Here is a 10,485-nt window from a genome sequence, read left to right as displayed (position 1 = left end):
TCAGCTAACCGGAAGACCCTCCTCTCTCCGACTGCTTCGCCCGGCGGGAAATTTCCAGCAATGACTGGACGGCACAAGCGGAGGACACACGCGTCCCTGAGCACGCACACATCATGCGCACGTCGGTCCCACCCCTCCCCGTCGTCCCGTGCCCGCGTACACGCAGGCACTCACGCGCGTCCGCTCCGGGCCCGAGAAACCCACAGAGTTGGGGGGGGCAGCTCGAGAGCCGAAAGAGGACCCAGGCCGGGGCCTGGGTGGTGTCCCGGGCGGGACCTGGGGGCGGAGCTCGCCGGGCCGGGCGCGCAGGGTCGGGGCGGGTCCGCGCCGCCGCCGTCGGTGCCGCCCCGCCCTCGGCGCCGCCGCTCGCTCGGTTCCTCCGCGCTGCAGCCCCCGCCGTAGCCACCGCTGAGCCCGCCGCCACCGCCTCTGAGGTAGGCGCAGCGGAAGAGGTCTCGGTGTCCGCTTGCGCCCGGTGGCGCGGGCCGGGCCCCTGGGGACTTGGGAGGGGAGATGGGGGAGGAGCGGGCGAAGGCCGAGGGCTCGGGAGCCGGGCCGGAGGGAGGGAGCGGGAGCTGCCCCTGCGGGCCTGGCCGGTCGGCAGCTGGCAGAGCAGGCCGTGCGGGTGGCGGCCGAGCGGACCCGGGCGGGGAGCCGGGGCCGGGGATCCGCCTGCGGTCCAGAGCCTACCTGCACATGCGGGCGGAAGGGCGCGAGCACTCGCGTGGAGGCCTGGTCGCCGCGGGTCTAGGTGACCTTCCTCGGCGGCGCCCTCTGGCCCTCGAGCCCGCCAGCGCGGGTCGGGCAGGGACCTGTACGCCGCCCACGCTGCCCCGTTCAGGCCCGCGGGCCTGAGCGGGCCACGCTGCAGCCTTGGTGATGAGCCGCATGTGACCACCGCGGCCCCGCACCCCTGGCCGGGCACGCCCGGAACGCCCCGCCCACGCCCGAAGAAGCTGGAGCCCGGCACGGCTCACGCGTGCCAGCGCCTTCCCTGGCGGAAAGGGCGGCCGAGAGTCGACTCAGGCCGCATGGACAGGGGCTCGGGCCTGGGCGGGAGGGTAGGCCTTGGAAAAGGGGGCCGAGAGCAGAGCAGTGTGGCTGCGGTGGCCTTGAGAGGGATTCCTGGTTCGCTCATTCATTCACCAAACGGGGCGGTGCCGGACTGTGGATGTAAGGCCTGCAGCCCAAGTGACTTGTCCAAGGTCGCACAACTGGGCAAATACCAAGCCTCTTTTTTTTTTCAAATGGGAGCAATTACATCTCTCCTTTGTGGGGTTCTTGGAATAATAAAATGAAGTGATTAAAGTGAAGCTTTCAGATCAGCGCCTGGCACAGAGATAGCCTCGGTTAAAACCATGACACTTTTAAGGCTTTTGGGATATCACAGAATGCTTTGCTCCATGTGGTATTCTGGAAAGGGCTCAGAAAATGTAGCCCCTGTTATTTTAAACATTATTATTGCTGTATTATTAACGACCATTTGTGTACCAAATACTGATTTACTTTCAGGAAAATTCACAAAGAATCCTGTAAATTTACTGATTGATAAGGTCAGGCTGGGGCAGGAAGCTTGAATGCAGGGACAAACCCTAGTTAGCCTAGGCCTGTCCCTCCTGAGGGCCCCAGAGGGGATAAGGACATGGGCTGCTCCTTTGCCTCATATTATGCTGTTCCCAAGGCCAGGACAGACTGCTCAGAGCCTGCCTTTCCGTCTGCCCCCCCGTCTCTAGACTGACTGTGCTCCTGCAGAGTCAGGGTAGGCCTTATGTATCTCTGCCTTCAAACCTGGGATGGTGCCAACAGGCACACAGTAGGTGCTGGAGAAGAGTCTGGGGGTAGGGTGGGTAAATGCACTCTTGCTTTTTATGCAAGAGTTGGCCCACTTTTATTGACAGAGGGATAGTTTTATTATTCCAACATCTTGCACATAATAGGTGTTCACTGAGCATTTGTGGAATGATTCATTGGGCATATGTTGTGACTGCAGGCCCAGACCACCATCCCAGTTCCTGGATATCTTGAGAGGCACATCTGCATTTACTCACTTCTAGAAAACGGTCTTGCTTAGTGGAGAGTCACAAATTTTTAGAGTGCTGCAATGGTATGTATAGCCCTGGAGCATTGAGAGACAGAAACTATTTCCTAATTTCAAGTAACTGCCCTAAACACGTTCTCTTCATTCTGTGACTTTCCAAGTCCCGTGAGAAACTAGTTGAGCTAGTGTTTCTGGGCTTGAAGGTAAAGTGACGTGTGTGAATTAGGATTCTACCAAAGGCCTGGGCCTGGTGCCCCTTAACCTCCCTGGTGGTGGGGTGGGTCTGTGGCTTCTGCTGTAGTTGTCCTGACCCCACTGAGGGGGCTGCTCTCAGTTGATTAGTTTTATTCATCTGCAATTCTAGAATGGGTGTATGGGGGAAGGAGGTTGGCTATCGGCTATTCATAGACACATTTTACAGGTCAGAAAGCTGGGCCCAGGCTTGGAGGGACCATATGGTAAGTAAATGCCTGTGGGCCTCAGGCCTGCTGGATACTAGGCAGATGTGGTAAGGGACAGTCTCCCCCACCTTTCCTGTTCCAGGGGTTCTGAAGTCCACTCTGCCCTTGATGGAATTTCCCATGGGGTAATGTCTTTGGTGGTGGAGACTGAGAGGGGCATAGATATATGCTCAGTGCCAGTGCCTTCCACAGCCCAAGCCTGCAGGCAGCCCCTCAAGGTGCCCAAAGGGTCTGTGGCCCATGGCCTTGGGCTCCCCACAGACTCCTGTGGTAGCCGCTGAGGAAAGGTGACCAGTGGGATCCTTAGCTGGGTCTGGGCACATCCCCCCATTTTATTGCTTATGCTCAGGAGGATGGGGTGAGGGGGAGTGGGACTATTAAGTCCTTTACCCAGCACTGGGCTGGAGAGAGGCCTGGAGAGCAGCTTAGTCTTATATTCAGCTCTGATATGAGTTGTACGGTCTAGTACAGGTTAAATCCCTTTCTTGTGCCTGAGTTGCCCCGCTATAAGAGTATCATCATCAGCATCACAGTCATTCTTTTTGACAGATTGCTCAGAGCCCTCCTGGGGGCTTGGCATGTGTTCTGTGACATTGAATCCTCCACCCTGTGAGCCCTGGGAGTGAGGTACGATTGTGGTCTCCATTTCATGGGTCAGAAGGCTTGCACGGAGAGGTGAGGTAACTACCCCAGTCACACAGCTTGGCAGGGGTAGAATTGGAATTCATGGCCTGATTTAGCTAGCTCCAGTGCTGGTGCTCCTGTACCAGTTGCCACTCTTAAGAGGCCATTGTGAGGGGCTAATAGATGTGAAATTCAGAGATTGCTGTTCAGAGGAAAGATGTTATTCCTTCCCAGTGGTCAGGGTAAGTGTACATGCCTGGGTGCAGGCCAGCAGCAGTGGACAGAGGTCAGTGGAATCACTCCTGTTTGTTGTAAGAAAGACATGCTAGGAGTGTGTTGGGAGAAGAGTCAGTTTTCCCTGGGCTGAAGGTGGGGAGCATTCTTCCAGGACCTGGCAAGACAATATTCAGTTAAACATTACCTCTTGGAGGACTCTGGACCCTGTGGTTTGGGGTGATCTTTCGGCAACCTGCTCAGCTGCCATCATTATAATAAGAATGAAAAACTATAATTAAAAACTAGCTGTGTTTATTGCATGCTTTCTGTGTTACAGCCACATTACTGAGTGTTTTATTTAGAAGTCTAATTTAATCCCTACAATGATGCTGAGCCAGTTACTCTTTCCCCATATTATAGCTGAAGAAAAATGAGATGCAGAGAGGTTTTGACTTGCCCAAGTTCACACAGCTAGGAAATGGTGGAGTAGGATTTGAGCTCAGGTCTGCTTGATTCCTGATTCTACCTGCTCAAGCACTGTCCATTTAACCTCACCCTGGTCAAGCCAGGCGGTGAGGCTCCAGGGAACCTGAGGGTCAGGAAGGAGCCCTACCTATGCCTGGGACCCAGATCCAGGACCTCTCTCCTTAATGGGTGAGTGGGCAGGCTGTCCTGTAGTCAGCTGTATTTTCTTTAGTCTCATGGAAGTCTGTGCTGGCAGTGGCCCAGCTCTGAGGGTGTTTTAAAATAGAAGCAACGCCTGGAAAGCCAGGCTGCCCTGTGTGAGACTGTCGTGGGGGGCGGGGGTGGGCAGACAGCTGCATTGGGAACATAGACCTGTTACCAGTGCACAGGCGCATGGGAACCTGAACCGGGGACTGTCTTGGGGCTGCCTTTTCCTGGCTCGTTGGTGGCGGGACAGTGCAGGGTGGTGGTTTGTGGGGGAGACTCCTGACTGCATTGTGTTGACCCCAACAGATTGGCCTTCAGAGCTGGGTTTATCTCCTGCTGGGGAAGTTGCTTTTCCTGAGCCCTGGTCAGGGGGAGATGCCCTTTGCTCTAATCTCTGGCTGGTTCTGATGCCCCCCTCCTAAAAGTTGGTGTTGTAGAAACAGCAGAGCCTAAGGGTTTCCCACAGTTCTCCCTTCCTGAGGGGAATCCTGGGATGATGATGATGATGATTGCCATGTTGGTTGGGGTCCTTGCAGGAATCAGCTGCACACACAGGGGGTGATAGAAGAGAGTTTAATGAAGGGTGTAGGGCATCTGACAAAGGTGTGGCTCCAGGTCTGTTAACATCCCCTAGGCCTGCAGGGGGAGAGGGTGGCTAGGGGAACTGGGAGGGACCTGGAGCTTGGGAGGGGGCTCCTGGGAGGACTTGTGGCCTTGGGAAGAGGAAAATAAATGCCCACCTGAGACCCAGCAGGGAAAGACATTGAAGGACAAGTACCCTGACCTCACTGTCTGCTACACTCCCATGTGCCAGCACTACCCACTGGCTGAACCCAACTATAACAGTCCATAATGATCAACTCTTGGGGCATGAAGCAGAATGGAGAAAGGGAGGAGAGTGCCTCTGGAGGGACAAGGAAAGAACATTCAATATAACTGTCACCACTACCACTTACTGAGCACTCATCGTGGGTCATACACTCCTAAGTGCTCTGCCTGTTTAACCTACTTAATTCTTGCAACAGCTCCATTAGAAAGGCATTTTACAAATGAGAAAAATGAGACCCAGAGACTGTAAGTGGCCGAGGTTAGAACCTCTGCTGGGTTCGTAGCCTGTTCCTCTAATCACTGTGCTCTTGCCAGGGCATCTAAATGAGCAGGAAAGTGGCGTGCCAGGGTGTCCTCCACCCGCTCCTGGTCTGCAGGTCTCAACACACCAGGGTGTTACTTGTGTTCAGGAGACTTTTTCTTCCAGCTGTTGCCTTGCTGAACCTTGGGGGCCCATGGCTACCCTGCTCCCTGTGTCAGTCATTGCAGTGATTGCCTGCTCCCCAGCCAGCCTGGATACTTCTGATGGAATCTCTGTAGAAAAATGGGCATATGTCAAACTGTCTTCATTGGCCAGGGCTGCTGCAACAAAGTACCACAAACTAGCTAGCTGGCTTAAAGAACAGAAATGTATTATCTCACAGTTCTGGAGGCTAGAAGTCAGCAGGGCATGTTTCCTCTTAACAGGGAGAATCCGTTCCATGCATTTCCCCTGGCTTCTGGTGTGTGGCCTGTGATCCATGGTGTTTTCTTGGCTTGTGGCAGCATAACTCAATCTCTGCCTCTGTCACATGGCCGTCTCTCTCTGTGTCTCTGGCTGTGTTCCTCTCCTTATAAGGATACAGATCTTATAGATCTTATTTACAGACAAACTTATATTCACAGGACCGGGGGTTATGACTTTTATCTTTTTGAGGGACAAAATTCAATCCATGACAGTCAAGATGGGGGTACTGGTGTTTGCTGGTGCAGGGAGTGAGCCCACTCTTCTCAGTGGCATCTGGGGGTTGTGAGGGAGCCTGTTAGTCAGGGAAGGGCTGAGGCGGAAGGAAGGGGGTGTATCTGCTCCTACAGCCTTTTGAACAAGAATCCTAGGTGATTGTCATGTGTACTAAAGTTAGGGTGCTTCTGCCCTACTCCTGCCCTCTGGGCCAGGTGGCCGGGCCATGAATGGTCACCTGGAAGTGGGTTGTGTCCACTTCATCAGGCCCTGCCTGATGACTCTGTAGCTCAGTGTCATTTGAATTTGTTCTTGGAGCCAGTGTAACCCCCTCCAGATAGCTCTTCCTGCCGGCATCTCTATTGAACAGCCTGCTAGAACCCGACTTGTTGTGGTGACTCAAACACAACATGGATCAGTTTCAGACACAATGATGCACTTTTTTATTCCCTGTCTTTACCTTTAAAAAAAAAGATCAAGATAATATACACAAACTATGTAAACAATGAGGTAGAATAAACATTGAGAATAATTATTTTTTAACTCTACTCCTTCTATAACCCCATCTCTCTCCAGAAGTAGCCCTGAGGCAGCTACAGATTACAGGTTGGCTTGCATCCTTCCACTGCTTTTCCATCCATTCACAAATATAAGAATTTTTAAAGATGTATGTAAAAAGGGTTTTCTCTAATTACATGGAATTACAAATTTTCTGTGACTTGATTGTTTCATTCCACTATATCATAGCTTTCTATGCTACCACATATAAATCTGCCTCATTCTTTGTAATTATCACATGATACCCCTTAGTTTGTAAGTTCCATAATATTCATTCATTTCCCTGTTGATGGACATTTAGGTTGCTTCTGGGTTTTGTTGTTACAAATAATGCTGCACTGAACACCCTGGTATACATATCTTTGGGTCCTTGGGTACTGCTCTGGGGTGGGTTCGTAGCGATGGAATTACTCTTAGGGCTGATGCATGCCCATTTAGGCACTGCCCAGCATTTGCTCTCCAAAAAGGCTGTACCGGTTGTCCTTCCACTAGGCATGAATATGGCTGACCATTCTCCACACTCACCACTACTGGATATTATCATTTACATTTTTGCCATTTTGTTGGTCTGTGTGTGAGCCTCCCAAACGCAGATCTGTCAGTCACTCTAAAGAGGCACCCTGAGGCCCTAAGAGTAAAGTCCATGTGTCCTTGAATGACTCAGCCTGTCCACCTTAGGCCTAGATGGGGACAGGTTGGCGGTGCTAGTTGTGGTCATTGGGTGCTCTCCCCATCCCCATGGTGCTACAGCTTCCTTGCAGGGGGAATGCCTACTTCTTGGTTATATTGCAATTTGTTTGTCTCCATTGTCAGATACTAAGTTTCTACTTTTTTTTTTTTTTTCCTTCTATTATGAATAATTCTTTGATGCTCATTCACTCATTGAACACACATTTCTTATGAATGCCTGTTGTGTGCTGGGCCTTGCCATCTTTGTACATGTAGCTTTTTCCATATTTTTGATAAATCTATGCATGACAGGCTCTGGGGTGCTGAGATTAAGGATGAGATTTGGGGTGGGTGTGTGTAGGGGGGAGCTGTGAGCAGAGCATCTGCCAGCACCATGCAGCTGGTGGGCTGAGGAGGACGCCCTTCCCCAGAATTGGGGTTATGCAAGTGTTATGCTGCTGGGCGATATACTGTCCCTCACCTCTGAGCTTCCAGTATGGGCTGGATTTCCATTCCTCAGCTGGAGTGGAGCTTGCATAATTCATCCAAGGTCAGCCAGGGAATGGTTGGGTAGGTAGGCTGGCAGGCAGTGGAGGGGAACCAGGGACTCCTGTCTCCTGGTGTGACTTGCTGATCCTTTTCCTAGTCACTGAGGCTGCAGGCAGGTCTGCTTAGTCTGTGCCTGCCCATCCCTTTGCTTCCCACTTACCCATGGGAATGAAGTCCCCGGGCTCTGCCCTGAAGCCATCAACCAGGCAGAGAAGACCTTTGATCCCATGGGGTTTTCCCCAGGCAGCCTTTTGATTTCTGTCTGTCCAGGGCTGGTTGCCTTGCCTGGGTCAGACTGTGCCCTGCTTCATGCTCAGCTTTGAAAGCACATGAGGTGGATGTTGCAGAGACAGCTGTGCATCTGTCATTGCACAGCAGGTGAGTGAACTGGAGCAGATCTGGGTGGGAAGAGGGGCTTTGAGGGGCCAGGGCAAAGGTTCAGTGCCCAGGAGGGTGTTAAGTTAGAAAACAGGGTGCCAAATTCTTTTTTGCTCAGTCCTGGCTTGAGGAAACACAGATGGAAATTATTATTTCTACAATAAAATTGTTTTTGAATTGGGTGCTGAGAAGTCTGTAAAAATGGGCATTTTTCCGGGCTGTCTGTAGTTATAAGAAAGCTGAGCTTCTCCAGGAGAGGCAGAGCTGTCTCAGTCCTTTCTTCAGTCCTGTCAGGTAAAGGCAGCAGGAGACCAAAGTTGGGGTACTGCTGTGAGACAAGGTGGGGAAAGAGGAGTGGGCTAAGGAACCATAAAAAGCACAAGGGCACAGCAATAGGGGACCTTTAGTGAAGTGTCGCTTCTTCTCGTGGGTGTCACCTCAGCTCTAGGAGTGGATTTAACTCCATTCAGCCAGTGGTTCCTGTGCTGCAGCTTTGCCAGGCACTGTGTAGGGGAGGGTACTTAACCTGGGGGCCCCAGAGGAAGGAGACAGCGGAGGGAGTGTGACACACAGCTGAGAATGTTGCCATTCAGACTGGTTAAAATGAGAAGTGATGGCATTTAGGGATGTGTGTTAACTGGCAAATTGACTTATGCACATCTAGGACCAAATAATTGAGGCGCTGTGGGAGCTCACTGTTGGCTGTGAGCTCGTCCTTCTAGGAAGGGAGCCCACTGCTCTTCTGGGCTCTGCCGTCCCAACTCCCTTGTCTTTGGACAGTAGTCTCCTTGGTGGCCGTGTACTTGAGGCTGAGCTTTGCTTTGGTTGGGTGTTTTTTTAAAACATTCAGATTTATTGAGATATATTCACATACCATACAGTCATCCAAAGTGTACAATCAATTGTTCATAGTACCGTCATATACTTGTGCATTCATCACCACAATCAATTTTTGAACATTTTCATTACTTCAAAAAATATATAAATAAATAAAGAATAAAAATAAAAGTAAAAAAGGACATCTAAAACATCCTACTCTCCCACCCTATTTTTCATTTAATTTTTTGTCCCCATTTTTCTACTCATCTGTCCATACACTGGATAAAGGGAGTATGAGCCACAAGGTTTTCACAATCACACAGTCACACCATGTAAGCTACGTAGTTATACAATCGTCTTCAAGAATTAAGGCTACTGGGTTGCAGTTTGACAGTTTCAGATATTTCCTTCTGGCCATTCCAATACACTAAAAACTACAAAGGGATTATCTATATAGCACATAACAATGCCCTCCAGAATGAAGTCCAGTCATTCTCGACTCCATTTGAAATCTCTCAGCCACTGAAACTTAATTTTGTTTCCTTTCTCTTCCCCCTTTTTGTCCAGAAGGCTTTCTCAATCCCATGATGCTGGGTCCAGGCTCATCCCTGGGAGTCATGTCCCATGTTGCCAGGGAGATTTACACTGCTGGGAGTCATGTTGGTGGGGTGTTTTTTGACAGCTGGCTTTGCTTGTTGGGATATGGGGATTAGCAGTGAGAAAGTGCATTTGGGCAACTTTTAGTTTCCTAGGCTGCTTAAAGCAAATCCCACAAAATGGTTCAGCTTGAACAATGGGCATTTATTAGCTTACAGTTTTGAGATCGAGAAAATGTCCAAATCAAGGCATCATCAAGACGATGCTTTCTTCCCGAAGACTGGCTACCTGTGATCCTTGGCTCCTATGCCACATGGCAAGGCACAGGGCGGCATCTGCTGGTCTCTTCCTTCTTTTCTGGGTTTTGTTGATTTCAGCTTCTTACTTCCACGGCTTTCTCTCACCCCACGCTTTCTCTCACCGTCTCTCTGTTCTGTTTATAAAGGCTTCCAGTAATAGGATTAAGACCCATCCTGAATGGGATGGGACACAACTTAAGTAGTCTCATCTGAAGGTCCTATTTAAAATGGGTTTACACCCACAGGAATGGATAAGATTTGAGAACATGTTTTCCTGGGGTACATATGCAGAAGAGGCACTTCCCAAATCTTGGTTTGTTGCTCGACGTGGCCAATAGAAGTCACACCCAACTAGACTGAAGAGGAAAGCAGGGTTTATTTATGCTGGTGGGAGGACTGGGGGGAATCTTTCCCAAATTAGTCTCCTGGAAGTGATTTTTCAATTGGCTTTTATACCCGTCAGAGACTGAGAGAGGCAATCATCTTAGTTAACAAGTAACAACAGGTCTGGAGAATTTCACTAACTTAGTTATTTCCTGTTTCCTTCAGGAACTAGGTGACACTTGGGAAAGATGCCTCCAGGTGTCTAGGGAGATAGATGAAAAGGCTTTCTTCATATCTCGGAGGTCTGGGGACCATAGATGAAAGCTTATTCAAATCTGGGTGCAGACTTTACATTTACATATTGCTCCTTTGTGAGAATAAGAGTTTCCATTATAGCCTGCTTCTGGCTTTGAAGGTTACATTTTAAGGCTTCTTTACAATTTCCTGCTTGCTTGCAGTTTTAAGATTATATTTAAAAAGTTACTGTTACACACACAGCTTCAAACCACCACA

The 10,485-nt window shown here is 50.4% G+C and overlaps 1 protein-coding gene across 2 annotated transcripts in view; it reads left to right on the top strand.

The window, feature by feature from the left end:
- Positions 1-281: 281 nt before the first annotated feature.
- The window catches only part of VDAC1 (voltage dependent anion channel 1), a 35,030-nt gene continuing 24,826 nt past the window's right edge, over positions 282-10,485 (top strand). Inside the window, exon 1 of one of the 2 annotated variants that reach the window (XM_037801397.1) lies at positions 282-434. The gene's annotated coding sequence lies outside the window, so the exon portion shown is untranslated. The remainder of the gene's footprint in view (positions 435-10,485) is intronic. The other variant, XM_037801398.1, reaches the window with a different exon arrangement.

The sequence above is a fragment of the Choloepus didactylus genome, chromosome 13 (assembly GCF_015220235.1).
Source record: "Choloepus didactylus isolate mChoDid1 chromosome 13, mChoDid1.pri, whole genome shotgun sequence".
NCBI classification, from domain to species: Eukaryota; Metazoa; Chordata; class Mammalia; order Pilosa; family Megalonychidae; genus Choloepus; species Choloepus didactylus.
Note: the sequence above shows the minus strand (reverse complement) of the source record. Positions and strands in the feature narration are given on the sequence as shown.